The sequence below is a fragment of the Schistocerca cancellata genome, unplaced genomic scaffold (genome assembly GCF_023864275.1).
Source record: "Schistocerca cancellata isolate TAMUIC-IGC-003103 unplaced genomic scaffold, iqSchCanc2.1 HiC_scaffold_1084, whole genome shotgun sequence".
Taxonomy (NCBI): domain Eukaryota; kingdom Metazoa; phylum Arthropoda; class Insecta; order Orthoptera; family Acrididae; genus Schistocerca; species Schistocerca cancellata.
In genome coordinates this window covers 40,037-66,380 of record NW_026047083.1, presented here as the reverse complement: position 1 = coordinate 66,380, position 26,344 = coordinate 40,037, and the positions used below count along the sequence as shown (strand labels likewise).

Sequence of the window (26,344 nt, the reverse complement as noted above, 5' to 3'; positions counted from 1 at the left end):
AATAAATGTCGTGTGCTACACGGATATCGCTTCATTTTACTGTCAAATGCTCTTGCTCCCATAGTGTACCGGTATTCAGTAACTCAGAACGCTCGTAGCTCCATTCTGGCCGGCAAAGTTTATAATCCATTTCTTCAGGACTACTTCAAGTGCGCTTCATACTGGCTTTCCTGAGCTCACTGCACTCGCCTTGTCACAGCTCTGTTGAAGTGTGAACGTAACTAATAGTGAGAAACTCTTAACTACGCTCAGTCTTGTATCCCACCCTTTGGTTGTTGTCGTCGCTAATCAGATGAAGGTAGACTGCTCCACGATTGAGGTTCGTCTCCACTCACGGTGCACATGTTCTGCAAACACAACCTTTGTTTTCCGTTGCATGCAAGATTACTGTCGGCTCTTCTACAGCATCGACCCATGTAATTTACTGGTGTCAGATTCTTGCCATATCAAACGGTCCCTTCATCACCGTAGTGCTACACAAAGCGTGCTGCGGCAGGCATCTATTCTTCATTGCAGAGCTGCAAACGTGGGTGAGCTCCACCTACTCTTCAGCACGGTCAAAACGGTAGGGCTCGTCCGGGATTTGAACCCGGGACCTCCTGCACCCAAAGCAGGAATCATACCCCTAGACCAACGAGCCACCTGCCAGTAGCAATGAAGCTAATCCCAAGCAGTCCAGCTCCGAGGAACACTAACTTCCATGTAAATCAGAAACAAAAGCGCTTTCTGAAGGCAGCGCTCACCACTGATGGGAAGAATATGAAAGGCAATGAATATAGAGTGAATAATTTCATCGCGCTCTGCAGATGAACAGACGGTGGTGTTTCACTTTCGTCATGTGCTTTCTCAGTGTCAAGGGAAGGCATGTGCACTAAACAAAAGAACATCGGGAATCCGAAACACCAACTCATAACGAAAAGATTGCGGAATATACTGCAAGCAAAACTTCCAGAAGACCACTCCTGAAGGCGTCGGTGCCTTAACAATTATTCCGTGCAGCAATGATCATCTAGGAAGAGCCAACTGTACGTGTCGCTCCACCACACAACTTTTTTTGATATTGTTTTACCTAAATTTCCATTACCTCTTCGTTACAAGAATACTGATGGTTTTCACCTGATCTGCTTCGTCCAGCAGCGATAGTAGTAAGTAAATCGACGACAGTTTCATTAAAAGTAGGTCAGACACAGAAATCGGAGTTACGTGTAGCTCATGTTATTACGCTTTCAAATGCAGTTCTCCGGCTGGGAGTAGTGGCGTACTCCTGTAATCCAAGCGTCTGGGAGGCCGTTGTTGTGGAAGAGATCTGGGAACAACTACAGATTCGGCCGTTTCATCAGTTCAGGAACGACCGCGACGCCTTCATCGAGCTCTGCAGATTGACCAGATAGCAGTGCGGAATTTTCGGCTAGTGGTGGCTCGGGGTTAAGAGAAGTCGAGAGCAGTGAGCAAAACTACATCGGGAAACCGAAACAGACGACTCATAACGAAAAGATTGCGGAATGTACTGCAAAAGCAAAACTTCGAGAAGACGAACTCTGAAGCCGTCGGTGCCTTAACAATCATTCCGTGCAGCAACGATAATCTGGCGAGAGCGAGGCGTGGGTGTCGCTCGACCACACAACACATTTTATATAATGTTCTACTTATTCTAAACTTGCGTTTCCAGATCATCAGTAAAATACTGTGTGATTTACACCTGGTTTCCTTCTTCCAAAAGCGATATTAAGAAGTACATCGACTGCAGCGTCATTGACGGTCGTGGGTCCGGGCGCCGGCGCGCCAGCGGTGGCCTGACGGAGCTGCTGGTGCCTTCATGTAGAGCTACCGCTGAGTCCGGGCTCCTCGCCGCTAACGAAGTGATTGCTTTTGGTGACATCATTTGCAATAGCGACTGCGCGAATTGACGGTACCTCGTATGGAAAGAATGAGAAGCTGATGCTGCTGAGGACTCGGCCGCGAGCATTTCCGACGACTTCTTGGGCTCTCATTCGTGATGGCATCCAGACAGGCAAGGGTGCTGTCGATTGTTGCATACGAATGCGAAATACCTGCATTGTGCGTTTCCGCAAAGTGATTTTTACGCCAAAGTTGCGATCGTCCTACAAGTTGTGTCAGATGTGGAGCACAGAGCGTAGCAGTTTCCGTGGTGTAGCGGTTATCACGTCTGCCTAACACGCAGAAGGTCCCCGGTTCGATTCCGGGCGGAAACACTTTTTCGTCGCACTCAACAAGACCCTTGCTACAATCTCTACTGTGACCATTTAAATCAATTTCAAACGGCCCACCACCAGGGCTCAGATGATACATGAAACTCTTTCAGAACCGGCTACTTGGTTTTTGTGCTTACCTGGAGGGCTGGAAATGCGCGGAACAGCCGCCGGCATGACGGTAGTTGCCACACGTTTGCACAAAACGCAAGGGCTCGTCCGGGATTTGAACCCGGGACCTCCTGCACCCGAAGCAGGAATCATACCCCTAGACCAACGAGCCTGTTCGTAGCGTCTAAGCGCTGCACATGACTGACGCCTCCGTTCTTGGTATCACCATGCAGAGCTGCCGCTCACCCAGCGTTTTCCCTGGCTGTTGCGGTTTGATTGTTTTCATCGATGTCTTTTACAATAGCAAACTTCTAGAATCGGAGGGAGCTCGTAGGCGATGCCTTTGCTTACGCAGGAAAAATCTGTTGCCACTACGGGTTTCTAGGTAGAACAGCCGCAGAGCCGTCGTTTCCGTGGTGTAGCGGTTATCACGTCTGCTTTACACGCAGAAGGTCCCCGGTTCGATCCCGGGCGGAAACACGACTTTTTTTAAACCCCTTTTCGGATTCCATTTCCGAGATTACGTCACGTCTGCGTATGCATGGATAATAAATGTCGTGTGCTACACGGATATCGCTTCATTTTACTGTCAAATGCTCTTGCTCCCATAGTGTACCGGTATTCAGTAACTCAGAACGCTCGTAGCTCCATTCTGGCCGGCAAAGTTTATAATCCATTTCTTCAGGACTACTTCAAGTGCGCTTCATACTGGCTTTCCTGAGCTCACTGCACTCGCCTTGTCACAGCTCTGTTGAAGTGTGAACGTAACTAATAGTGAGAAACTCTTAACTACGCTCAGTCTTGTATCCCACCCTTTGGTTGTTGTCGTCGCTAATCAGATGAAGGTAGACTGCTCCACGATTGAGGTTCGTCTCCACTCACGGTGCACATGTTCTGCAAACACAACCTTTGTTTTCCGTTGCATGCAAGATTACTGTCGGCTCTTCTACAGCATCGACCCATGTAATTTACTGGTGTCAGATTCTTGCCATATCAAACGGTCCCTTCATCACCGTAGTGCTACACAAAGCGTGCTGCGGCAGGCATCTATTCTTCATTGCAGAGCTGCAAACGTGGGTGAGCTCCACCTACTCTTCAGCACGGTCAAAACGGTAGGGCTCGTCCGGGATTTGAACCCGGGACCTCCTGCACCCAAAGCAGGAATCATACCCCTAGACCAACGAGCCACCTGCCAGTAGCAATGAAGCTAATCCCAAGCAGTCCAGCTCCGAGGAACACTAACTTCCATGTAAATCAGAAACAAAAGCGCTTTCTGAAGGCAGCGCTCACCACTGATGGGAAGAATATGAAAGGCAATGAATATAGAGTGAATAATTTCTTCGCGCTCTGCAGATGAACAGACGGTGGTGTTTCACTTTCGTCATGTGCTTTCTCAGTGTCAAGGGAAGGCATGTGCACTAAACAAAAGAACATCGGGAATCCGAAACACCAACTCATAACGAAAAGATTGCGGAATATACTGCAAGCAAAACTTCCAGAAGACCACTCCTGAAGGCGTCGGTGCCTTAACAATTATTCCGTGCAGCAATGATCATCTAGGAAGAGCCAACTGTACGTGTCGCTCCACCACACAACTTTTTTTGATATTGTTTTACCTAAATTTCCATTACCTCTTCGTTACAAGAATACTGATGGTTTTCACCTGATCTGCTTCGTCCAGCAGCGATAGTAGTAAGTAAATCGACGACAGTTTCATTAAAAGTAGGTCAGACACAGAAATCGGAGTTACGTGTAGCTCATGTTATTACGCTTTCAAATGCAGTTCTCCGGCTGGGAGTAGTGGCGTACTCCTGTAATCCAAGCGTCTGGGAGGCCGTTGTTGTGGAAGAGATCTGGGAACAACTACAGATTCGGCCGTTTCATCAGCTCAGGAACGACCACGACGCCTTCATCGAGCTCTGCAGATTGACCAGATAGCAGTGCGGAATTTTCGGCTAGTGGTGGCTCGGGGTTAAGAGAAGTCGAGAGCAGTGAGCAAAACTACATCGGGAAACCGAAACAGACGACTCATAACGAAAAGATTGCGGAATGTACTGCAAAAGCAAAACTTCGAGAAGACGAACTCTGAAGCCGTCGGTGCCTTAACAATCATTCCGTGCAGCAACGATAATCTGGCGAGAGCGAGGCGTGGGTGTCGCTCGACCACACAACACATTTTATATAATGTTCTACTTATTCTAAACTTGCGTTTCCAGATCATCAGTAAAATACTGTGTGATTTACACCTGGTTTCCTTCTTCCAAAAGCGATATTAAGAAGTACATCGACTGCAGCGTCATTGACGGTCGTGGGTCCGGGCGCCGGCGCGCCAGCGGTGGCCTGACGGAGCTGCTGGTGCCTTCATGTAGAGCTACCGCTGAGTCCGGGCTCCTCGCCGCTAACGAAGTGATTGCTTTTGGTGACATCATTTGCAATAGCGACTGCGCGAATTGACGGTACCTCGTATGGAAAGAATGAGAAGCTGATGCTGCTGAGGACTCGGCCGCGAGCATTTCCGACGACTTCTTGGGCTCTCATTCGTGATGGCATCCAGACAGGCAAGGGTGCTGTCGATTGTTGCATACGAATGCGAAATACCTGCATTGTGCGTTTCCGCAAAGTGATTTTTACGCCAAAGTTGCGATCGTCCTACAAGTTGTGTCAGATGTGGAGCACAGAGCGTAGCAGTTTCCGTGGTGTAGCGGTTATCACGTCTGCCTAACACGCAGAAGGTCCCCGGTTCGATTCCGGGCGGAAACACTTTTTCGTCGCACTCAACAAGACCCTTGCTACAATCTCTACTGTGACCATTTAAATCAATTTCAAACGGCCCACCACCAGGGCTCAGATGATACATGAAACTCTTTCAGAACCGGCTACTTGGTTTTTGTGCTTACCTGGAGGGCTGGAAATGCGCGGAACAGCCGCCGGCATGACGGTAGTTGCCACACGTTTGCACAAAACGCAAGGGCTCGTCCGGGATTTGAACCCGGGACCTCCTGCACCCGAAGCAGGAATCATACCCCTAGACCAACGAGCCTGTTCGTAGCGTCTAAGCGCTGCACATGACTGACGCCTCCGTTCTTGGTATCACCATGCAGAGCTGCCGCTCACCCAGCGTTTTCCCTGGCTGTTGCGGTTTGATTGTTTTCATCGATGTCTTTTACAATAGCAAACTTCTAGAATCGGAGGGAGCTCGTAGGCGATGCCTTTGCTTACGCAGGAAAAATCTGTTGCCACTACGGGTTTCTAGGTAGAACAGCCGCAGAGCCGTCGTTTCCGTGGTGTAGCGGTTATCACGTCTGCTTTACACGCAGAAGGTCCCCGGTTCGATCCCGGGCGGAAACACGACTTTTTTTAAACCCCTTTTCGGATTCCATTTCCGAGATTACGTCACGTCTGCGTATGCATGGATAATAAATGTCGTGTGCTACACGGATATCGCTTCATTTTACTGTCAAATGCTCTTGCTCCCATAGTGTACCGGTATTCAGTAACTCAGAACGCTCGTAGCTCCGTTCTGGCCGGCAAAGTTTATAATCCATTTCTTCAGGACTACTTCAAGTGCGCTTCATACTGGCTTTCCTGAGCTCACTGCACTCGCCTTGTCACAGCTCTGTTGAAGTGTGAACGTAACTAATAGTGAGAAACTCTTAACTACGCTTAGTCTTGTATCCCACCCTTTGGTTGTTGTCGTCGCTAATCAGATGAAGGTAGACTGCTCCACGATTGAGGTTCGTCTCCACTCACGGTGCACATGTTCTGCAAACACAACCTTTGTTTTCCGTTGCATGCAAGATTACTGTCGGCTCTTCTACAGCATCGACCCATGTAATTTACTGGTGTCAGATTCTTGCCATATCAAACGGTCCCTTCATCACCGTAGTGCTACACAAAGCGTGCTGCGGCAGGCATCTATTCTTCATTGCAGAGCTGCAAACGTGGGTGAGCTCCACCTACTCTTCAGCACGGTCAAAACGGTAGGGCTCGTCCGGGATTTGAACCCGGGACCTCCTGCACCCAAAGCAGGAATCATACCCCTAGACCAACGAGCCACCTGCCAGTAGCAATGAAGCTAATCCCAAGCAGTCCAGCTCCGAGGAACACTAACTTCCATGTAAATCAGAAACAAAAGCGCTTTCTGAAGGCAGCGCTCACCACTGATGGGAAGAATATGAAAGGCAATGAATATAGAGTGAATAATTTCATCGCGCTCTGCAGATGAACAGACGGTGGTGTTTCACTTTCGTCATGTGCTTTCTCAGTGTCAAGGGAAGGCATGTGCACTAAACAAAAGAACATCGGGAATCCGAAACACCAACTCATAACGAAAAGATTGCGGAATATACTGCAAGCAAAACTTCCAGAAGACCACTCCTGAAGGCGTCGGTGCCTTAACAATTATTCCGTGCAGCAATGATCATCTAGGAAGAGCCAACTGTACGTGTCGCTCCACCACACAACTTTTTTTGATATTGTTTTACCTAAATTTCCATTACCTCTTCGTTACAAGAATACTGATGGTTTTCACCTGATCTGCTTCGTCCAGCAGCGATAGTAGTAAGTAAATCGACGACAGTTTCATTAAAAGTAGGTCAGACACAGAAATCGGAGTTACGTGTAGCTCATGTTATTACGCTTTCAAATGCAGTTCTCCGGCTGGGAGTAGTGGCGTACTCCTGTAATCCAAGCGTCTGGGAGGCCGTTGTTGTGGAAGAGATCTGGGAACAACTACAGATTCGGCCGTTTCATCAGCTCAGGAACGACCGCGACGCCTTCATCGAGCTCTGCAGATTGACCAGATAGCAGTGCGGAATTTTCGGCTAGTGGTGGCTCGGGGTTAAGAGAAGTCGAGAGCAGTGAGCAAAACTACATCGGGAAACCGAAACAGACGACTCATAACGAAAAGATTGCGGAATGTACTGCAAAAGCAAAACTTCGAGAAGACGAACTCTGAAGCCGTCGGTGCCTTAACAATCATTCCGTGCAGCAACGATAATCTGGCGAGAGCGAGGCGTGGGTGTCGCTCGACCACACAACACATTTTATATAATGTTCTACTTATTCTAAACTTGCGTTTCCAGATCATCAGTAAAATACTGTGTGATTTACACCTGGTTTCCTTCTTCCAAAAGCGATATTAAGAAGTACATCGACTGCAGCGTCATTGACGGTCGTGGGTCCGGGCGCCGGCGCGCCAGCGGTGGCCTGACGGAGCTGCTGGTGCCTTCATGTAGAGCTACCGCTGAGTCCGGGCTCCTCGCCGCTAACGAAGTGATTGCTTTTGGTGACATCATTTGCAATAGCGACTGCGCGAATTGACGGTACCTCGTATGGAAAGAATGAGAAGCTGATGCTGCTGAGGACTCGGCCGCGAGCATTTCCGACGACTTCTTGGGCTCTCATTCGTGATGGCATTCAGACAGGCAAGGGTGCTGTCGATTGTTGCATACGAATGCGAAATACCTGCATTGTGCGTTTCCGCAAAGTGATTTTTACGCCAAAGTTGCGATCGTCCTACAAGTTGTGTCAGATGTGGAGCACAGAGCGTAGCAGTTTCCGTGGTGTAGCGGTTATCACGTCTGCCTAACACGCAGAAGGTCCCCGGTTCGATTCCGGGCGGAAACACTTTTTCGTCGCACTCAACAAGACCCTTGCTACAATCTCTACTGTGACCATTTAAATCAATTTCAAACGGCCCACCACCAGGGCTCAGATGATACATGAAACTCTTTCAGAACCGGCTACTTGGTTTTTGTGCTTACCTGGAGGGCTGGAAATGCGCGGAACAGCCGCCGGCATGACGGTAGTTGCCACACGTTTGCACAAAACGCAAGGGCTCGTCCGGGATTTGAACCCGGGACCTCCTGCACCCGAAGCAGGAATCATACCCCTAGACCAACGAGCCTGTTCGTAGCGTCTAAGCGCTGCACATGACTGACGCCTCCGTTCTTGGTATCACCATGCAGAGCTGCCGCTCACCCAGCGTTTTCCCTGGCTGTTGCGGTTTGATTGTTTTCATCGATGTCTTTTACAATAGCAAACTTCTAGAATCGGAGGGAGCTCGTAGGCGATGCCTTTGCTTACGCAGGAAAAATCTGTTGCCACTACGGGTTTCTAGGTAGAACAGCCGCAGAGCCGTCGTTTCCGTGGTGTAGCGGTTATCACGTCTGCTTTACACGCAGAAGGTCCCCGGTTCGATCCCGGGCGGAAACACGACTTTTTTTAAACCCCTTTTCGGATTCCATTTCCGAGATTACGTCACGTCTGCGTATGCATGGATAATAAATGTCGTGTGCTACACGGATATCGCTTCATTTTACTGTCAAATGCTCTTGCTCCCATAGTGTACCGGTATTCAGTAACTCAGAACGCTCGTAGCTCCATTCTGGCCGGCAAAGTTTATAATCCATTTCTTCAGGACTACTTCAAGTGCGCTTCATACTGGCTTTCCTGAGCTCACTGCACTCGCCTTGTCACAGCTCTGTTGAAGTGTGAACGTAACTAATAGTGAGAAACTCTTAACTACGCTCAGTCTTGTATCCCACCCTTTGGTTGTTGTCGTCGCTAATCAGATGAAGGTAGACTGCTCCACGATTGAGGTTCGTCTCCACTCACGGTGCACATGTTCTGCAAACACAACCTTTGTTTTCCGTTGCATGCAAGATTACTGTCGGCTCTTCTACAGCATCGACCCATGTAATTTACTGGTGTCAGATTCTTGCCATATCAAACGGTCCCTTCATCACCGTAGTGCTACACAAAGCGTGCTGCGGCAGGCATCTATTCTTCATTGCAGAGCTGCAAACGTGGGTGAGCTCCACCTACTCTTCAGCACGGTCAAAACGGTAGGGCTCGTCCGGGATTTGAACCCGGGACCTCCTGCACCCAAAGCAGGAATCATACCCCTAGACCAACGAGCCACCTGCCAGTAGCAATGAAGCTAATCCCAAGCAGTCCAGCTCCGAGGAACACTAACTTCCATGTAAATCAGAAACAAAAGCGCTTTCTGAAGGCAGCGCTCACCACTGATGGGAAGAATATGAAAGGCAATGAATATAGAGTGAATAATTTCATCGCGCTCTGCAGATGAACAGACGGTGGTGTTTCACTTTCGTCATGTGCTTTCTCAGTGTCAAGGGAAGGCATGTGCACTAAACAAAAGAACATCGGGAATCCGAAACACCAACTCATAACGAAAAGATTGCGGAATATACTGCAAGCAAAACTTCCAGAAGACCACTCCTGAAGGCGTCGGTGCCTTAACAATTATTCCGTGCAGCAATGATCATCTAGGAAGAGCCAACTGTACGTGTCGCTCCACCACACAACTTTTTTTGATATTGTTTTACCTAAATTTCCATTACCTCTTCGTTACAAGAATACTGATGGTTTTCACCTGATCTGCTTCGTCCAGCAACGATAGTAGTAAGTAAATCGACGACAGTTTCATTAAAAGTAGGTCAGACACAGAAATCGGAGTTACGTGTAGCTCATGTTATTACGCTTTCAAATGCAGTTCTCCGGCTGGGAGTAGTGGCGTACTCCTGTAATCCAAGCGTCTGGGAGGCCGTTGTTGTGGAAGAGATCTGGGAACAACTACAGATTCGGCCGTTTCATCAGCTCAGGAACGACCGCGACGCCTTCATCGAGCTCTGCAGATTGACCAGATAGCAGTGCGGAATTTTCGGCTAGTGGTGGCTCGGGGTTAAGAGAAGTCGAGAGCAGTGAGCAAAACTACATCGGGAAACCGAAACAGACGACTCATAACGAAAAGATTGCGGAATGTACTGCAAAAGCAAAACTTCGAGAAGACGAACTCTGAAGCCGTCGGTGCCTTAACAATCATTCCGCGCAGCAACGATAATCTGGCGAGAGCGAGGCGTGGGTGTCGCTCGACCACACAACACATTTTATATAATGTTCTACTTATTCTAAACTTGCGTTTCCAGATCATCAGTAAAATACTGTGTGATTTACACCTGGTTTCCTTCTTCCAAAAGCGATATTAAGAAGTACATCGACTGCAGCGTCATTGACGGTCGTGGGTCCGGGCGCCGGCGCGCCAGCGGTGGCCTGACGGAGCTGCTGGTGCCTTCATGTAGAGCTACCGCTGAGTCCGGGCTCCTCGCCGCTAACGAAGTGATTGCTTTTGGTGACATCATTTGCAATAGCGACTGCGCGAATTGACGGTACCTCGTATGGAAAGAATGAGAAGCTGATGCTGCTGAGGACTCGGCCGCGAGCATTTCCGACGACTTCTTGGGCTCTCATTCGTGATGGCATCCAGACAGGCAAGGGTGCTGTCGATTGTTGCATACGAATGCGAAATACCTGCATTGTGCGTTTCCGCAAAGTGATTTTTACGCCAAAGTTGCGATCGTCCTACAAGTTGTGTCAGATGTGGAGCACAGAGCGTAGCAGTTTCCGTGGTGTAGCGGTTATCACGTCTGCCTAACACGCAGAAGGTCCCCGGTTCGATTCCGGGCGGAAACACTTTTTCGTCGCACTCAACAAGACCCTTGCTACAATCTCTACTGTGACCATTTAAATCAATTTCAAACGGCCCACCACCAGGGCTCAGATGATACATGAAACTCTTTCAGAACCGGCTACTTGGTTTTTGTGCTTACCTGGAGGGCTGGAAATGCGCGGAACAGCCGCCGGCATGACGGTAGTTGCCACACGTTTGCACAAAACGCAAGGGCTCGTCCGGGATTTGAACCCGGGACCTCCTGCACCCGAAGCAGGAATCATACCCCTAGACCAACGAGCCTGTTCGTAGCGTCTAAGCGCTGCACATGACTGACGCCTCCGTTCTTGGTATCACCATGCAGAGCTGCCGCTCACCCAGCGTTTTCCCTGGCTGTTGCGGTTTGATTGTTTTCATCGATGTCTTTTACAATAGCAAACTTCTAGAATCGGAGGGAGCTCGTAGGCGATGCCTTTGCTTACGCAGGAAAAATCTGTTGCCACTACGGGTTTCTAGGTAGAACAGCCGCAGAGCCGTCGTTTCCGTGGTGTAGCGGTTATCACGTCTGCTTTACACGCAGAAGGTCCCCGGTTCGATCCCGGGCGGAAACACGACTTTTTTTAAACCCCTTTTCGGATTCCATTTCCGAGATTACGTCACGTCTGCGTATGCATGGATAATAAATGTCGTGTGCTACACGGATATCGCTTCATTTTACTGTCAAATGCTCTTGCTCCCATAGTGTACCGGTATTCAGTAACTCAGAACGCTCGTAGCTCCATTCTGGCCGGCAAAGTTTATAATCCATTTCTTCAGGACTACTTCAAGTGCGCTTCATACTGGCTTTCCTGAGCTCACTGCACTCGCCTTGTCACAGCTCTGTTGAAGTGTGAACGTAACTAATAGTGAGAAACTCTTAACTACGCTCAGTCTTGTATCCCACCCTTTGGTTGTTGTCGTCGCTAATCAGATGAAGGTAGACTGCTCCACGATTGAGGTTCGTCTCCACTCACGGTGCACATGTTCTGCAAACACAACCTTTGTTTTCCGTTGCATGCAAGATTACTGTCGGCTCTTCTACAGCATCGACCCATGTAATTTACTGGTGTCAGATTCTTGCCATATCAAACGGTCCCTTCATCACCGTAGTGCTACACAAAGCGTGCTGCGGCAGGCATCTATTCTTCATTGCAGAGCTGCAAACGTGGGTGAGCTCCACCTACTCTTCAGCACGGTCAAAACGGTAGGGCTCGTCCGGGATTTGAACCCGGGACCTCCTGCACCCAAAGCAGGAATCATACCCCTAGACCAACGAGCCACCTGCCAGTAGCAATGAAGCTAATCCCAAGCAGTCCAGCTCCGAGGAACACTAACTTCCATGTAAATCAGAAACAAAAGCGCTTTCTGAAGGCAGCGCTCACCACTGATGGGAAGAATATGAAAGGCAATGAATATAGAGTGAATAATTTCATCGCGCTCTGCAGATGAACAGACGGTGGTGTTTCACTTTCGTCATGTGCTTTCTCAGTGTCAAGGGAAGGCATGTGCACTAAACAAAAGAACATCGGGAATCCGAAACACCAACTCATAACGAAAAGATTGCGGAATATACTGCAAGCAAAACTTCCAGAAGACCACTCCTGAAGGCGTCGGTGCCTTAACAATTATTCCGTGCAGCAATGATCATCTAGGAAGAGCCAACTGTACGTGTCGCTCCACCACACAACTTTTTTTGATATTGTTTTACCTAAATTTCCATTACCTCTTCGTTACAAGAATACTGATGGTTTTCACCTGATCTGCTTCGTCCAGCAGCGATAGTAGTAAGTAAATCGACGACAGTTTCATTAAAAGTAGGTCAGACACAGAAATCGGAGTTACGTGTAGCTCATGTTATTACGCTTTCAAATGCAGTTCTCCGGCTGGGAGTAGTGGCGTACTCCTGTAATCCAAGCGTCTGGGAGGCCGTTGTTGTGGAAGAGATCTGGGAACAACTACAGATTCGGCCGTTTCATCAGCTCAGGAACGACCGCGACGCCTTCATCGAGCTCTGCAGATTGACCAGATAGCAGTGCGGAATTTTCGGCTAGTGGTGGCTCGGGGTTAAGAGAAGTCGAGAGCAGTGAGCAAAACTACATCGGGAAACCGAAACAGACGACTCATAACGAAAAGATTGCGGAATGTACTGCAAAAGCAAAACTTCGAGAAGACGAACTCTGAAGCCGTCGGTGCCTTAACAATCATTCCGCGCAGCAACGATAATCTGGCGAGAGCGAGGCGTGGGTGTCGCTCGACCACACAACACATTTTATATAATGTTCTACTTATTCTAAACTTGCGTTTCCAGATCATCAGTAAAATACTGTGTGATTTACACCTGGTTTCCTTCTTCCAAAAGCGATATTAAGAAGTACATCGACTGCAGCGTCATTGACGGTCGTGGGTCCGGGCGCCGGCGCGCCAGCGGTGGCCTGACGGAGCTGCTGGTGCCTTCATGTAGAGCTACCGCTGAGTCCGGGCTCCTCGCCGCTAACGAAGTGATTGCTTTTGGTGACATCATTTGCAATAGCGACTGCGCGAATTGACGGTACCTCGTATGGAAAGAATGAGAAGCTGATGCTGCTGAGGACTCGGCCGCGAGCATTTCCGACGACTTCTTGGGCTCTCATTCGTGATGGCATCCAGACAGGCAAGGGTGCTGTCGATTGTTGCATACGAATGCGAAATACCTGCATTGTGCGTTTCCGCAAAGTGATTTTTACGCCAAAGTTGCGATCGTCCTACAAGTTGTGTCAGATGTGGAGCACAGAGCGTAGCAGTTTCCGTGGTGTAGCGGTTATCACGTCTGCCTAACACGCAGAAGGTCCCCGGTTCGATTCCGGGCGGAAACACTTTTTCGTCGCACTCAACAAGACCCTTGCTACAATCTCTACTGTGACCATTTAAATCAATTTCAAACGGCCCACCACCAGGGCTCAGATGATACATGAAACTCTTTCAGAACCGGCTACTTGGTTTTTGTGCTTACCTGGAGGGCTGGAAATGCGCGGAACAGCCGCCGGCATGACGGTAGTTGCCACACGTTTGCACAAAACGCAAGGGCTCGTCCGGGATTTGAACCCGGGACCTCCTGCACCCGAAGCAGGAATCATACCCCTAGACCAACGAGCCTGTTCGTAGCGTCTAAGCGCTGCACATGACTGACGCCTCCGTTCTTGGTATCACCATGCAGAGCTGCCGCTCACCCAGCGTTTTCCCTGGCTGTTGCGGTTTGATTGTTTTCATCGATGTCTTTTACAATAGCAAACTTCTAGAATCGGAGGGAGCTCGTAGGCGATGCCTTTGCTTACGCAGGAAAAATCTGTTGCCACTACGGGTTTCTAGGTAGAACAGCCGCAGAGCCGTCGTTTCCGTGGTGTAGCGGTTATCACGTCTGCTTTACACGCAGAAGGTCCCCGGTTCGATCCCGGGCGGAAACACGACTTTTTTTAAACCCCTTTTCGGATTCCATTTCCGAGATTACGTCACGTCTGCGTATGCATGGATAATAAATGTCGTGTGCTACACGGATATCGCTTCATTTTACTGTCAAATGCTCTTGCTCCCATAGTGTACCGGTATTCAGTAACTCAGAACGCTCGTAGCTCCATTCTGGCCGGCAAAGTTTATAATCCATTTCTTCAGGACTACTTCAAGTGCGCTTCATACTGGCTTTCCTGAGCTCACTGCACTCGCCTTGTCACAGCTCTGTTGAAGTGTGAACGTAACTAATAGTGAGAAACTCTTAACTACGCTCAGTCTTGTATCCCACCCTTTGGTTGTTGTCGTCGCTAATCAGATGAAGGTAGACTGCTCCACGATTGAGGTTCGTCTCCACTCACGGTGCACATGTTCTGCAAACACAACCTTTGTTTTCCGTTGCATGCAAGATTACTGTCGGCTCTTCTACAGCATCGACCCATGTAATTTACTGGTGTCAGATTCTTGCCATATCAAACGGTCCCTTCATCACCGTAGTGCTACACAAAGCGTGCTGCGGCAGGCATCTATTCTTCATTGCAGAGCTGCAAACGTGGGTGAGCTCCACCTACTCTTCAGCACGGTCAAAACGGTAGGGCTCGTCCGGGATTTGAACCCGGGACCTCCTGCACCCAAAGCAGGAATCATACCCCTAGACCAACGAGCCACCTGCCAGTAGCAATGAAGCTAATCCCAAGCAGTCCAGCTCCGAGGAACACTAACTTCCATGTAAATCAGAAACAAAAGCGCTTTCTGAAGGCAGCGCTCACCACTGATGGGAAGAATATGAAAGGCAATGAATATAGAGTGAATAATTTCATCGCGCTCTGCAGATGAACAGACGGTGGTGTTTCACTTTCGTCATGTGCTTTCTCAGTGTCAAGGGAAGGCATGTGCACTAAACAAAAGAACATCGGGAATCCGAAACACCAACTCATAACGAAAAGATTGCGGAATATACTGCAAGCAAAACTTCCAGAAGACCACTCCTGAAGGCGTCGGTGCCTTAACAATTATTCCGTGCAGCAATGATCATCTAGGAAGAGCCAACTGTACGTGTCGCTCCACCACACAACTTTTTTTGATATTGTTTTACCTAAATTTCCATTACCTCTTCGTTACAAGAATACTGATGGTTTTCACCTGATCTGCTTCGTCCAGCAGCGATAGTAGTAAGTAAATCGACGACAGTTTCATTAAAAGTAGGTCAGACACAGAAATCGGAGTTACGTGTAGCTCATGTTATTACGCTTTCAAATGCAGTTCTCCGGCTGGGAGTAGTGGCGTACTCCTGTAATCCAAGCGTCTGGGAGGCCGTTGTTGTGGAAGAGATCTGGGAACAACTACAGATTCGGCCGTTTCATCAGCTCAGGAACGACCGCGACGCCTTCATCGAGCTCTGCAGATTGACCAGATAGCAGTGCGGAATTTTCGGCTAGTGGTGGCTCGGGGTTAAGAGAAGTCGAGAGCAGTGAGCAAAACTACATCGGGAAACCGAAACAGACGACTCATAACGAAAAGATTGCGGAATGTACTGCAAAAGCAAAACTTCGAGAAGACGAACTCTGAAGCCGTCGGTGCCTTAACAATCATTCCGCGCAGCAACGATAATCTGGCGAGAGCGAGGCGTGGGTGTCGCTCGACCACACAACACATTTTATATAATGTTCTACTTATTCTAAACTTGCGTTTCCAGATCATCAGTAAAATACTGTGTGATTTACACCTGGTTTCCTTCTTCCAAAAGCGATATTAAGAAGTACATCGACTGCAGCGTCATTGACGGTCGTGGGTCCGGGCGCCGGCGCGCCAGCGGTGGCCTGACGGAGCTGCTGGTGCCTTCATGTAGAGCTACCGCTGAGTCCGGGCTCCTCGCCGCTAACGAAGTGATTGCTTTTGGTGACATCATTTGCAATAGCGACTGCGCGAATTGACGGTACCTCGTATGGAAAGAATGAGAAGCTGATGCTGCTGAGGACTCGGCCGCGAGCATTTCCGACGACTTCTTGGGCTCTCATTCGTGATGGCATCCAGACAGGCAAGGGTGCTGTCGATTGTTGCATACGAATGCGAAATACCTGCATTGTGCGTTTCCGCAAAGTGATTTTTACGCCAAAGTTGCGATCGTCCTACAAGTTGTGTCAGATGTGGAGCACAGAGCGTAGCAGTTTCCGTGGTGTAGCGGTTATCACGTCTGCCTAACACGCAGAAGGTCCCCGGTTCGATTCCGGGCGGAAACACTTTTTCGTCGCACTCAACAAGACCCTTGCTACAATCTCTACTGTGACCATTTAAATCAATTTCAAACGGCCCACCACCAGGGCTCAGATGATACATGAAACTCTTTCAGAACCGGCTACTTGGTTTTTGTGCTTACCTGGAGGGCTGGAAATGCGCGGAACAGCCGCCGGCATGACGGTAGTTGCCACACGTTTGCACAAAACGCAAGGGCTCGTCCGGGATTTGAACCCGGGACCTCCTGCACCCGAAGCAGGAATCATACCCCTAGACCAACGAGCCTGTTCGTAGCGTCTAAGCGCTGCACATGACTGACGCCTCCGTTCTTGGTATCACCATGCAGAGCTGCCGCTCACCCAGCGTTTTCCCTGGCTGTTGCGGTTTGATTGTTTTCATCGATGTCTTTTACAATAGCAAACTTCTAGAATCGGAGGGAGCTCGTAGGCGATGCCTTTGCTTACGCAGGAAAAATCTGTTGCCACTACGGGTTTCTAGGTAGAACAGCCGCAGAGCCGTCGTTTCCGTGGTGTAGCGGTTATCACGTCTGCTTTACACGCAGAAGGTCCCCGGTTCGATCCCGGGCGGAAACACGACTTTTTTTAAACCCCTTTTCGGATTCCATTTCCGAGATTACGTCACGTCTGCGTATGCATGGATAATAAATGTCGTGTGCTACACGGATATCGCTTCATTTTACTGTCAAATGCTCTTGCTCCCATAGTGTACCGGTATTCAGTAACTCAGAACGCTCGTAGCTCCATTCTGGCCGGCAAAGTTTATAATCCATTTCTTCAGGACTACTTCAAGTGCGCTTCATACTGGCTTTCCTGAGCTCACTGCACTCGCCTTGTCACAGCTCTGTTGAAGTGTGAACGTAACTAATAGTGAGAAACTCTTAACTACGCTCAGTCTTGTATCCCACCCTTTGGTTGTTGTCGTCGCTAATCAGATGAAGGTAGACTGCTCCACGATTGAGGTTCGTCTCCACTCACGGTGCACATGTTCTGCAAACACAACCTTTGTTTTCCGTTGCATGCAAGATTACTGTCGGCTCTTCTACAGCATCGACCCATGTAATTTACTGGTGTCAGATTCTTGCCATATCAAACGGTCCCTTCATCACCGTAGTGCTACACAAAGCGTGCTGCGGCAGGCATCTATTCTTCATTGCAGAGCTGCAAACGTGGGTGAGCTCCACCTACTCTTCAGCACGGTCAAAACGGTAGGGCTCGTCCGGGATTTGAACCCGGGACCTCCTGCACCCAAAGCAGGAATCATACCCCTAGACCAACGAGCCACCTGCCAGTAGCAATGAAGCTAATCCCAAGCAGTCCAGCTCCGAGGAACACTAACTTCCATGTAAATCAGAAACAAAAGCGCTTTCTGAAGGCAGCGCTCACCACTGATGGGAAGAATATGAAAGGCAATGAATATAGAGTGAATAATTTCATCGCGCTCTGCAGATGAACAGACGGTGGTGTTTCACTTTCGTCATGTGCTTTCTCAGTGTCAAGGGAAGGCATGTGCACTAAACAAAAGAACATCGGGAATCCGAAACACCAACTCATAACGAAAAGATTGCGGAATATACTGCAAGCAAAACTTCCAGAAGACCACTCCTGAAGGCGTCGGTGCCTTAACAATTATTCCGTGCAGCAATGATCATCTAGGAAGAGCCAACTGTACGTGTCGCTCCACCACACAACTTTTTTTGATATTGTTTTACCTAAATTTCCATTACCTCTTCGTTACAAGAATACTGATGGTTTTCACCTGATCTGCTTCGTCCAGCAGCGATAGTAGTAAGTAAATCGACGACAGTTTCATTAAAAGTAGGTCAGACACAGAAATCGGAGTTACGTGTAGCTCATGTTATTACGCTTTCAAATGCAGTTCTCCGGCTGGGAGTAGTGGCGTACTCCTGTAATCCAAGCGTCTGGGAGGCCGTTGTTGTGGAAGAGATCTGGGAACAACTACAGATTCGGCCGTTTCATCAGCTCAGGAACGACCGCGACGCCTTCATCGAGCTCTGCAGATTGACCAGATAGCAGTGCGGAATTTTCGGCTAGTGGTGGCTCGGGGTTAAGAGAAGTCGAGAGCAGTGAGCAAAACTACATCGGGAAACCGAAACAGACGACTCATAACGAAAAGATTGCGGAATGTACTGCAAAAGCAAAACTTCGAGAAGACGAACTCTGAAGCCGTCGGTGCCTTAACAATCATTCCGCGCAGCAACGATAATCTGGCGAGAGCGAGGCGTGGGTGTCGCTCGACCACACAACACATTTTATATAATGTTCTACTTATTCTAAACTTGCGTTTCCAGATCATCAGTAAAATACTGTGTGATTTACACCTGGTTTCCTTCTTCCAAAAGCGATATTAAGAAGTACATCGACTGCAGCGTCATTGACGGTCGTGGGTCCGGGCGCCGGCGCGCCAGCGGTGGCCTGACGGAGCTGCTGGTGCCTTCATGTAGAGCTACCGCTGAGTCCGGGCTCCTCGCCGCTAACGAAGTGATTGCTTTTGGTGACATCATTTGCAATAGCGACTGCGCGAATTGACGGTACCTCGTATGGAAAGAATGAGAAGCTGATGCTGCTGAGGACTCGGCCGCGAGCATTTCCGACGTCTTCTTGGGCTCTCATTCGTGATGGCATCCAGACAGGCAAGGGTGCTGTCGATTGTTGCATACGAATGCGAAATACCTGCATTGTGCGTTTCCGCAAAGTGATTTTTACGCCAAAGTTGCGATCGTCCTACAAGTTGTGTCAGATGTGGAGCACAGAGCGTAGCAGTTTCCGTGGTGTAGCGGTTATCACGTCTGCCTAACACGCAGAAGGTCCCCGGTTCGATTCCGGGCGGAAACACTTTTTCGTCGCACTCAACAAGACCCTTGCTACAATCTCTACTGTGACCATTTAAATCAATTTCAAACGGCCCACCACCAGGGCTCAGATGATACATGAAACTCTTTCAGAACCGGCTACTTGGTTTTTGTGCTTACCTGGAGGGCTGGAAATGCGCGGAACAGCCGCCGGCATGACGGTAGTTGCCACACGTTTGCACAAAACGCAAGGGCTCGTCCGGGATTTGAACCCGGGACCTCCTGCACCCGAAGCAGGAATCATACCCCTAGACCAACGAGCCTGTTCGTAGCGTCTAAGCGCTGCACATGACTGACGCCTCCGTTCTTGGTATCACCATGCAGAGCTGCCGCTCACCCAGCGTTTTCCCTGGCTGTTGCGGTTTGATTGTTTTCATCGATGTCTTTTACAATAGCAAACTTCTAGAATCGGAGGGAGCTCGTAGGCGATGCCTTTGCTTACGCAGGAAAAATCTGTTGCCACTACGGGTTTCTAGGTAGAACAGCCGCAGAGCCGTCGTTTCCGTGGTGTAGCGGTTATCACGTCTGCTTTACACGCAGAAGGTCCCCGGTTCGATCCCGGGCGGAAACACGACTTTTTTTAAACCCCTTTTCGGATTCCATTTCCGAGATTACGTCACGTCTGCGTATGCATGGATAATAAATGTCGTGTGCTACACGGATATCGCTTCATTTTACTGTCAAATGCTCTTGCTCCCATAGTGTACCGGTATTCAGTAACTCAGAACGCTCGTAGCTCCATTCTGGCCGGCAAAGTTTATAATCCATTTCTTCAGGACTACTTCAAGTGCGCTTCATACTGGCTTTCCTGAGCTCACTGCACTCGCCTTGTCACAGCTCTGTTGAAGTGTGAACGTAACTAATAGTGAGAAACTCTTAACTACGCTCAGTCTTGTATCCCACCCTTTGGTTGTTGTCGTCGCTAATCAGATGAAGGTAGACTGCTCCACGATTGAGGTTCGTCTCCACTCACGGTGCACATGTTCTGCAAACACAACCTTTGTTTTCCGTTGCATGCAAGATTACTGTCGGCTCTTCTACAGCATCGACCCATGTAATTTACTGGTGTCAGATTCTTGCCATATCAAACGGTCCCTTCATCACCGTAGTGCTACACAAAGCGTGCTGCGGCAGGCATCTATTCTTCATTGCAGAGCTGCAAACGTGGGTGAGCTCCACCTACTCTTCAGCACGGTCAAAACGGTAGGGCTCGTCCGGGATTTGAACCCGGGACCTCCTGCACCCAAAGCAGGAATCATACCCCTAGACCAACGAGCCACCTGCCAGTAGCAATGAAGCTAATCCCAAGCAGTCCAGCTCCGAGGAACACTAACTTCCATGTAAATCAGAAACAAAAGCGCTTTCTGAAGGCAGCGCTCACCACTGATGGGAAGAATATGAAAGGCAATGAATATAGAGTGAATAATTTCATCGCGCTCTGCAGATGAACAGACGGTGGTGTTTCACTTTCGTCATGTGCTTTCTCAGTGTCAAGGGAAGGCATGTGCACTAAACAAAAGAACATCGGGAATCCGAAACACCAACTCATAACGAAAAGATTGCGGAATATACTGCAAGCAAAACTTCCAGAAGACCACTCCTGAAGGCGTCGGTGCCTTAACAATTATTCCGTGCAGCAATGATCATCTAGGAAGAGCCAACTGTACGTGTCGCTCCACCACACAACTTTTTTTGATATTGTTTTACCTAAATTTCCATTACCTCTTCGTTACAAGAATACTGATGGTTTTCACCTGATCTGCTTCGTCCAGCAGCGATAGTAGTAAGTAAATCGACGACAGTTTCATTAAAAGTAGGTCAGACACAGAAATCGGAGTTACGTGTAGCTCATGTTATTACGCTTTCAAATGCAGTTCTCCGGCTGGGAGTAGTGGCGTACTCCTGTAATCCAAGCGTCTGGGAGGCCGTTGTTGTGGAAGAGATCTGGGAACAACTACAGATTCGGCCGTTTCATCAGCTCAGGAACGACCGCGACGCCTTCATCGAGCTCTGCAGATTGACCAGATAGCAGTGCGGAATTTTCGGCTAGTGGTGGCTCGGGGTTAAGAGAAGTCGAGAGCAGTGAGCAAAACTACATCGGGAAACCGAAACAGACGACTCATAACGAAAAGATTGCGGAATGTACTGCAAAAGCAAAACTTCGAGAAGACGAACTCTGAAGCCGTCGGTGCCTTAACAATCATTCCGCGCAGCAACGATAATCTGGCGAGAGCGAGGCGTGGGTGTCGCTCGACCACACAACACATTTTATATAATGTTCTACTTATTCTAAACTTGCGTTTCCAGATCATCAGTAAAATACTGTGTGATTTACACCTGGTTTCCTTCTTCCAAAAGCGATATTAAGAAGTACATCGACTGCAGCGTCATTGACGGTCGTGGGTCCGGGCGCCGGCGCGCCAGCGGTGGCCTGACGGAGCTGCTGGTGCCTTCATGTAGAGCTACCGCTGAGTCCGGGCTCCTCGCCGCTAACGAAGTGATTGCTTTTGGTGACATCATTTGCAATAGCGACTGCGCGAATTGACGGTACCTCGTATGGAAAGAATGAGAAGCTGATGCTGCTGAGGACTCGGCCGCGAGCATTTCCGACGACTTCTTGGGCTCTCATTCGTGATGGCATCCAGACAGGCAAGGGTGCTGTCGATTGTTGCATACGAATGCGAAATACCTGCATTGTGCGTTTCCGCAAAGTGATTTTTACGCCAAAGTTGCGATCGTCCTACAAGTTGTGTCAGATGTGGAGCACAGAGCGTAGCAGTTTCCGTGGTGTAGCGGTTATCACGTCTGCCTAACACGCAGAAGGTCCCCGGTTCGATTCCGGGCGGAAACACTTTTTCGTCGCACTCAACAAGACCCTTGCTACAATCTCTACTGTGACCATTTAAATCAATTTCAAACGGCCCACCACCAGGGCTCAGATGATACATGAAACTCTTTCAGAACCGGCTACTTGGTTTTTGTGCTTACCTGGAGGGCTGGAAATGCGCGGAACAGCCGCCGGCATGACGGTAGTTGCCACACGTTTGCACAAAACGCAAGGGCTCGTCCGGGATTTGAACCCGGGACCTCCTGCACCCGAAGCAGGAATCATACCCCTAGACCAACGAGCCTGTTCGTAGCGTCTAAGCGCTGCACATGACTGACGCCTCCGTTCTTGGTATCACCATGCAGAGCTGCCGCTCACCCAGCGTTTTCCCTGGCTGTTGCGGTTTGATTGTTTTCATCGATGTCTTTTACAATAGCAAACTTCTAGAATCGGAGGGAGCTCGTAGGCGATGCCTTTGCTTACGCAGGAAAAATCTGTTGCCACTACGGGTTTCTAGGTAGAACAGCCGCAGAGCCGTCGTTTCCGTGGTGTAGCGGTTATCACGTCTGCTTTACACGCAGAAGGTCCCCGGTTCGATCCCGGGCGGAAACACGACTTTTTTTAAACCCCTTTTCGGATTCCATTTCCGAGATTACGTCACGTCTGCGTATGCATGGATAATAAATGTCGTGTGCTACACGGATATCGCTTCATTTTACTGTCAAATGCTCTTGCTCCCATAGTGTACCGGTATTCAGTAACTCAGAACGCTCGTAGCTCCATTCTGGCCGGCAAAGTTTATAATCCATTTCTTCAGGACTACTTCAAGTGCGCTTCATACTGGCTTTCCTGAGCTCACTGCACTCGCCTTGTCACAGCTCTGTTGAAGTGTGAACGTAACTAATAGTGAGAAACTCTTAACTACGCTCAGTCTTGTATCCCACCCTTTGGTTGTTGTCGTCGCTAATCAGATGAAGGTAGACTGCTCCACGATTGAGGTTCGTCTCCACTCACGGTGCACATGTTCTGCAAACACAACCTTTGTTTTCCGTTGCATGCAAGATTACTGTCGGCTCTTCTACAGCATCGACCCATGTAATTTACTGGTGTCAGATTCTTGCCATATCAAACGGTCCCTTCATCACCGTAGTGCTACACAAAGCGTGCTGCGGCAGGCATCTATTCTTCATTGCAGAGCTGCAAACGTGGGTGAGCTCCACCTACTCTTCAGCACGGTCAAAACGGTAGGGCTCGTCCGGGATTTGAACCCGGGACCTCCTGCACCCAAAGCAGGAATCATACCCCTAGACCAACGAGCCACCTGCCAGTAGCAATGAAGCTAATCCCAAGCAGTCCAGCTCCGAGGAACACTAACTTCCATGTAAATCAGAAACAAAAGCGCTTTCTGAAGGCAGCGCTCACCACTGATGGGAAGAATATGAAAGGCAATGAATATAGAGTGAATAATTTCATCGCGCTCTGCAGATGAACAGACGGTGGTGTTTCACTTTCGTCATGTGCTTTCTCAGTGTCAAGGGAAGGCATGTGCACTAAACAAAAGAACATCGGGAATCCGAAACACCAACTCATAACGAAAAGATTGCGGAATATACTGCAAGCAAAACTTCCAGAAGACCACTCCTGAAGGCGTCGGTGCCTTAACAATTATTCCGTGCAGCAATGATCATCTAGGAAGAGCCAACTGTACGTGTCGCTCCACCACACAACTTTTTTTGATATTGTTTTACCTAAATTTCCATTACCTCTTCGTTACAAGAATACTGATGGTTTTCACCTGATCTGCTTCGTCCAGCAGCGATAGTAGTAAGTAAATCGACGACAGTTTCATTAAAAGTAGGTCAGACACAGAAATCGGAGTTACGTGTAGCTCATGTTATTACGCTTTCAAATGCAGTTCTCCGGCTGGGAGTAGTGGCGTACTCCTGTAATCCAAGCGTCTGGGAGGCCGTTGTTGTGGAAGAGATCTGGGAACAACTACAGATTCGGCCGTTTCATCAGCTCAGGAACGACCGCGACGCCTTCATCGAGCTCTGCAGATTGACCAGATAGCAGTGCGGAATTTTCGGCTAGTGGTGGCTCGGGGTTAAGAGAAGTCGAGAGCAGTGAGCAAAACTACATCGGGAAACCGAAACAGACGACTCATAACGAAAAGATTGCGGAATGTACTGCAAAAGCAAAACTTCGAGAAGACGAACTCTGAAGCCGTCGGTGCCTTAACAATCATTCCGCGCAGCAACGATAATCTGGCGAGAGCGAGGCGTGGGTGTCGCTCGACCACACAACACATTTTATATAATGTTCTACTTATTCTAAACTTGCGTTTCCAGATCATCAGTAAAATACTGTGTGATTTACACCTGGTTTCCTTCTTCCAAAAGCGATATTAAGAAGTACATCGACTGCAGCGTCATTGACGGTCGTGGGTCCGGGCGCCGGCGCGCCAGCGGTGGCCTGACGGAGCTGCTGGTGCCTTCATGTAGAGCTACCGCTGAGTCCGGGCTCCTCGCCGCTAACGAAGTGATTGCTTTTGGTGACATCATTTGCAATAGCGACTGCGCGAATTGACGGTACCTCGTATGGAAAGAATGAGAAGCTGATGCTGCTGAGGACTCGGCCGCGAGCATTTCCGACGTCTTCTTGGGCTCTCATTCGTGATGGCATCCAGACAGGCAAGGGTGCTGTCGATTGTTGCATACGAATGCGAAATACCTGCATTGTGCGTTTCCGCAAAGTGATTTTTACGCCAAAGTTGCGATCGTCCTACAAGTTGTGTCAGATGTGGAGCACAGAGCGTAGCAGTTTCCGTGGTGTAGCGGTTATCACGTCTGCCTAACACGCAGAAGGTCCCCGGTTCGATTCCGGGCGGAAACACTTTTTCGTCGCACTCAACAAGACCCTTGCTACAATCTCTACTGTGACCATTTAAATCAATTTCAAACGGCCCACCACCAGGGCTCAGATGATACATGAAACTCTTTCAGAACCGGCTACTTGGTTTTTGTGCTTACCTGGAGGGCTGGAAATGCGCGGAACAGCCGCCGGTATGACGGTAGTTGCCACACGTTTGCACAAAACGCAAGGGCTCGTCCGGGATTTGAACCCGGGACCTCCTGCACCCGAAGCAGGAATCATACCCCTAGACCAACGAGCCTGTTCGTAGCGTCTAAGCGCTGCACATGACTGACGCCTCCGTTCTTGGTATCACCATGCAGAGCTGCCGCTCACCCAGCGTTTTCCCTGGCTGTTGCGGTTTGATTGTTTTCATCGATGTCTTTTACAATAGCAAACTTCTAGAATCGGAGGGAGCTCGTAGGCGATGCCTTTGCTTACGCAGGAAAAATCTGTTGCCACTACGGGTTTCTAGGTAGAACAGCCGCAGAGCCGTCGTTTCCGTGGTGTAGCGGTTATCACGTCTGCTTTACACGCAGAAGGTCCCCGGTTCGATCCCGGGCGGAAACACGACTTTTTTTAAACCCCTTTTCGGATTCCATTTCCGAGATTACGTCACGTCTGCGTATGCATGGATAATAAATGTCGTGTGCTACACGGATATCGCTTCATTTTACTGTCAAATGCTCTTGCTCCCATAGTGTACCGGTATTCAGTAACTCAGAACGCTCGTAGCTCCATTCTGGCCGGCAAAGTTTATAATCCATTTCTTCAGGACTACTTCAAGTGCGCTTCATACTGGCTTTCCTGAGCTCACTGCACTCGCCTTGTCACAGCTCTGTTGAAGTGTGAACGTAACTAATAGTGAGAAACTCTTAACTACGCTCAGTCTTGTATCCCACCCTTTGGTTGTTGTCGTCGCTAATCAGATGAAGGTAGACTGCTCCACGATTGAGGTTCGTCTCCACTCACGGTGCACATGTTCTGCAAACACAACCTTTGTTTTCCGTTGCATGCAAGATTACTGTCGGCTCTTCTACAGCATCGACCCATGTAATTTACTGGTGTCAGATTCTTGCCATATCAAACGGTCCCTTCATCACCGTAGTGCTACACAAAGCGTGCTGCGGCAGGCATCTATTCTTCATTGCAGAGCTGCAAACGTGGGT

General features: G+C 49.1%; 36 non-coding genes across 36 annotated transcripts; 18 read left to right on the top strand and 18 right to left on the bottom strand.

Annotated features, from left to right (window-relative positions):
- Positions 1-568: 568 nt before the first annotated feature.
- On the bottom strand, positions 569-640 carry Trnap-ugg (transfer RNA proline (anticodon UGG)). The gene has a single exon. It is a non-coding gene; the product is annotated as a tRNA-Pro (tRNA).
- A 1,500-nt stretch (positions 641-2,140) lies between these two features.
- Positions 2,141-2,213, top strand: Trnav-aac (transfer RNA valine (anticodon AAC)). The gene has a single exon. It is a non-coding gene; the product is annotated as a tRNA-Val (tRNA).
- A 208-nt stretch (positions 2,214-2,421) lies between these two features.
- Trnap-cgg (transfer RNA proline (anticodon CGG)) lies at positions 2,422-2,493 on the bottom strand. The gene has a single exon. It is a non-coding gene; the product is annotated as a tRNA-Pro (tRNA).
- Positions 2,494-2,728: 235 nt separating this feature from the next.
- Trnav-uac (transfer RNA valine (anticodon UAC)) lies at positions 2,729-2,801 on the top strand. Its single transcript has one exon. It is a non-coding gene; the product is annotated as a tRNA-Val (tRNA).
- Positions 2,802-3,436: 635 nt separating this feature from the next.
- On the bottom strand, positions 3,437-3,508 carry Trnap-ugg (transfer RNA proline (anticodon UGG)). Its single transcript has one exon. It is a non-coding gene; the product is annotated as a tRNA-Pro (tRNA).
- A 1,500-nt stretch (positions 3,509-5,008) lies between these two features.
- Positions 5,009-5,081, top strand: Trnav-aac (transfer RNA valine (anticodon AAC)). The gene has a single exon. It is a non-coding gene; the product is annotated as a tRNA-Val (tRNA).
- A 208-nt stretch (positions 5,082-5,289) lies between these two features.
- Trnap-cgg (transfer RNA proline (anticodon CGG)) lies at positions 5,290-5,361 on the bottom strand. Its single transcript has one exon. It is a non-coding gene; the product is annotated as a tRNA-Pro (tRNA).
- Positions 5,362-5,596: 235 nt separating this feature from the next.
- Trnav-uac (transfer RNA valine (anticodon UAC)) lies at positions 5,597-5,669 on the top strand. Its single transcript has one exon. It is a non-coding gene; the product is annotated as a tRNA-Val (tRNA).
- A 635-nt stretch (positions 5,670-6,304) lies between these two features.
- Positions 6,305-6,376, bottom strand: Trnap-ugg (transfer RNA proline (anticodon UGG)). Its single transcript has one exon. It is a non-coding gene; the product is annotated as a tRNA-Pro (tRNA).
- A 1,500-nt stretch (positions 6,377-7,876) lies between these two features.
- Positions 7,877-7,949, top strand: Trnav-aac (transfer RNA valine (anticodon AAC)). The gene has a single exon. It is a non-coding gene; the product is annotated as a tRNA-Val (tRNA).
- Positions 7,950-8,157: 208 nt separating this feature from the next.
- Trnap-cgg (transfer RNA proline (anticodon CGG)) lies at positions 8,158-8,229 on the bottom strand. The gene has a single exon. It is a non-coding gene; the product is annotated as a tRNA-Pro (tRNA).
- A 235-nt stretch (positions 8,230-8,464) lies between these two features.
- On the top strand, positions 8,465-8,537 carry Trnav-uac (transfer RNA valine (anticodon UAC)). Its single transcript has one exon. It is a non-coding gene; the product is annotated as a tRNA-Val (tRNA).
- Positions 8,538-9,172: 635 nt separating this feature from the next.
- Trnap-ugg (transfer RNA proline (anticodon UGG)) lies at positions 9,173-9,244 on the bottom strand. Its single transcript has one exon. It is a non-coding gene; the product is annotated as a tRNA-Pro (tRNA).
- Positions 9,245-10,744: 1,500 nt separating this feature from the next.
- On the top strand, positions 10,745-10,817 carry Trnav-aac (transfer RNA valine (anticodon AAC)). Its single transcript has one exon. It is a non-coding gene; the product is annotated as a tRNA-Val (tRNA).
- Positions 10,818-11,025: 208 nt separating this feature from the next.
- On the bottom strand, positions 11,026-11,097 carry Trnap-cgg (transfer RNA proline (anticodon CGG)). The gene has a single exon. It is a non-coding gene; the product is annotated as a tRNA-Pro (tRNA).
- A 235-nt stretch (positions 11,098-11,332) lies between these two features.
- On the top strand, positions 11,333-11,405 carry Trnav-uac (transfer RNA valine (anticodon UAC)). Its single transcript has one exon. It is a non-coding gene; the product is annotated as a tRNA-Val (tRNA).
- Positions 11,406-12,040: 635 nt separating this feature from the next.
- Positions 12,041-12,112, bottom strand: Trnap-ugg (transfer RNA proline (anticodon UGG)). Its single transcript has one exon. It is a non-coding gene; the product is annotated as a tRNA-Pro (tRNA).
- Positions 12,113-13,612: 1,500 nt separating this feature from the next.
- Positions 13,613-13,685, top strand: Trnav-aac (transfer RNA valine (anticodon AAC)). The gene has a single exon. It is a non-coding gene; the product is annotated as a tRNA-Val (tRNA).
- Positions 13,686-13,893: 208 nt separating this feature from the next.
- Positions 13,894-13,965, bottom strand: Trnap-cgg (transfer RNA proline (anticodon CGG)). The gene has a single exon. It is a non-coding gene; the product is annotated as a tRNA-Pro (tRNA).
- Positions 13,966-14,200: 235 nt separating this feature from the next.
- Trnav-uac (transfer RNA valine (anticodon UAC)) lies at positions 14,201-14,273 on the top strand. Its single transcript has one exon. It is a non-coding gene; the product is annotated as a tRNA-Val (tRNA).
- Positions 14,274-14,908: 635 nt separating this feature from the next.
- Positions 14,909-14,980, bottom strand: Trnap-ugg (transfer RNA proline (anticodon UGG)). The gene has a single exon. It is a non-coding gene; the product is annotated as a tRNA-Pro (tRNA).
- A 1,500-nt stretch (positions 14,981-16,480) lies between these two features.
- Positions 16,481-16,553, top strand: Trnav-aac (transfer RNA valine (anticodon AAC)). Its single transcript has one exon. It is a non-coding gene; the product is annotated as a tRNA-Val (tRNA).
- A 208-nt stretch (positions 16,554-16,761) lies between these two features.
- Positions 16,762-16,833, bottom strand: Trnap-cgg (transfer RNA proline (anticodon CGG)). The gene has a single exon. It is a non-coding gene; the product is annotated as a tRNA-Pro (tRNA).
- A 235-nt stretch (positions 16,834-17,068) lies between these two features.
- On the top strand, positions 17,069-17,141 carry Trnav-uac (transfer RNA valine (anticodon UAC)). The gene has a single exon. It is a non-coding gene; the product is annotated as a tRNA-Val (tRNA).
- A 635-nt stretch (positions 17,142-17,776) lies between these two features.
- Positions 17,777-17,848, bottom strand: Trnap-ugg (transfer RNA proline (anticodon UGG)). Its single transcript has one exon. It is a non-coding gene; the product is annotated as a tRNA-Pro (tRNA).
- A 1,500-nt stretch (positions 17,849-19,348) lies between these two features.
- On the top strand, positions 19,349-19,421 carry Trnav-aac (transfer RNA valine (anticodon AAC)). The gene has a single exon. It is a non-coding gene; the product is annotated as a tRNA-Val (tRNA).
- A 208-nt stretch (positions 19,422-19,629) lies between these two features.
- Positions 19,630-19,701, bottom strand: Trnap-cgg (transfer RNA proline (anticodon CGG)). The gene has a single exon. It is a non-coding gene; the product is annotated as a tRNA-Pro (tRNA).
- Positions 19,702-19,936: 235 nt separating this feature from the next.
- Positions 19,937-20,009, top strand: Trnav-uac (transfer RNA valine (anticodon UAC)). Its single transcript has one exon. It is a non-coding gene; the product is annotated as a tRNA-Val (tRNA).
- A 635-nt stretch (positions 20,010-20,644) lies between these two features.
- Trnap-ugg (transfer RNA proline (anticodon UGG)) lies at positions 20,645-20,716 on the bottom strand. The gene has a single exon. It is a non-coding gene; the product is annotated as a tRNA-Pro (tRNA).
- Positions 20,717-22,216: 1,500 nt separating this feature from the next.
- On the top strand, positions 22,217-22,289 carry Trnav-aac (transfer RNA valine (anticodon AAC)). The gene has a single exon. It is a non-coding gene; the product is annotated as a tRNA-Val (tRNA).
- Positions 22,290-22,497: 208 nt separating this feature from the next.
- Trnap-cgg (transfer RNA proline (anticodon CGG)) lies at positions 22,498-22,569 on the bottom strand. The gene has a single exon. It is a non-coding gene; the product is annotated as a tRNA-Pro (tRNA).
- A 235-nt stretch (positions 22,570-22,804) lies between these two features.
- Positions 22,805-22,877, top strand: Trnav-uac (transfer RNA valine (anticodon UAC)). The gene has a single exon. It is a non-coding gene; the product is annotated as a tRNA-Val (tRNA).
- A 635-nt stretch (positions 22,878-23,512) lies between these two features.
- Positions 23,513-23,584, bottom strand: Trnap-ugg (transfer RNA proline (anticodon UGG)). The gene has a single exon. It is a non-coding gene; the product is annotated as a tRNA-Pro (tRNA).
- A 1,500-nt stretch (positions 23,585-25,084) lies between these two features.
- Trnav-aac (transfer RNA valine (anticodon AAC)) lies at positions 25,085-25,157 on the top strand. Its single transcript has one exon. It is a non-coding gene; the product is annotated as a tRNA-Val (tRNA).
- Positions 25,158-25,365: 208 nt separating this feature from the next.
- Trnap-cgg (transfer RNA proline (anticodon CGG)) lies at positions 25,366-25,437 on the bottom strand. The gene has a single exon. It is a non-coding gene; the product is annotated as a tRNA-Pro (tRNA).
- A 235-nt stretch (positions 25,438-25,672) lies between these two features.
- On the top strand, positions 25,673-25,745 carry Trnav-uac (transfer RNA valine (anticodon UAC)). The gene has a single exon. It is a non-coding gene; the product is annotated as a tRNA-Val (tRNA).
- The last annotated feature ends 599 nt before the right edge of the window (positions 25,746-26,344 follow it).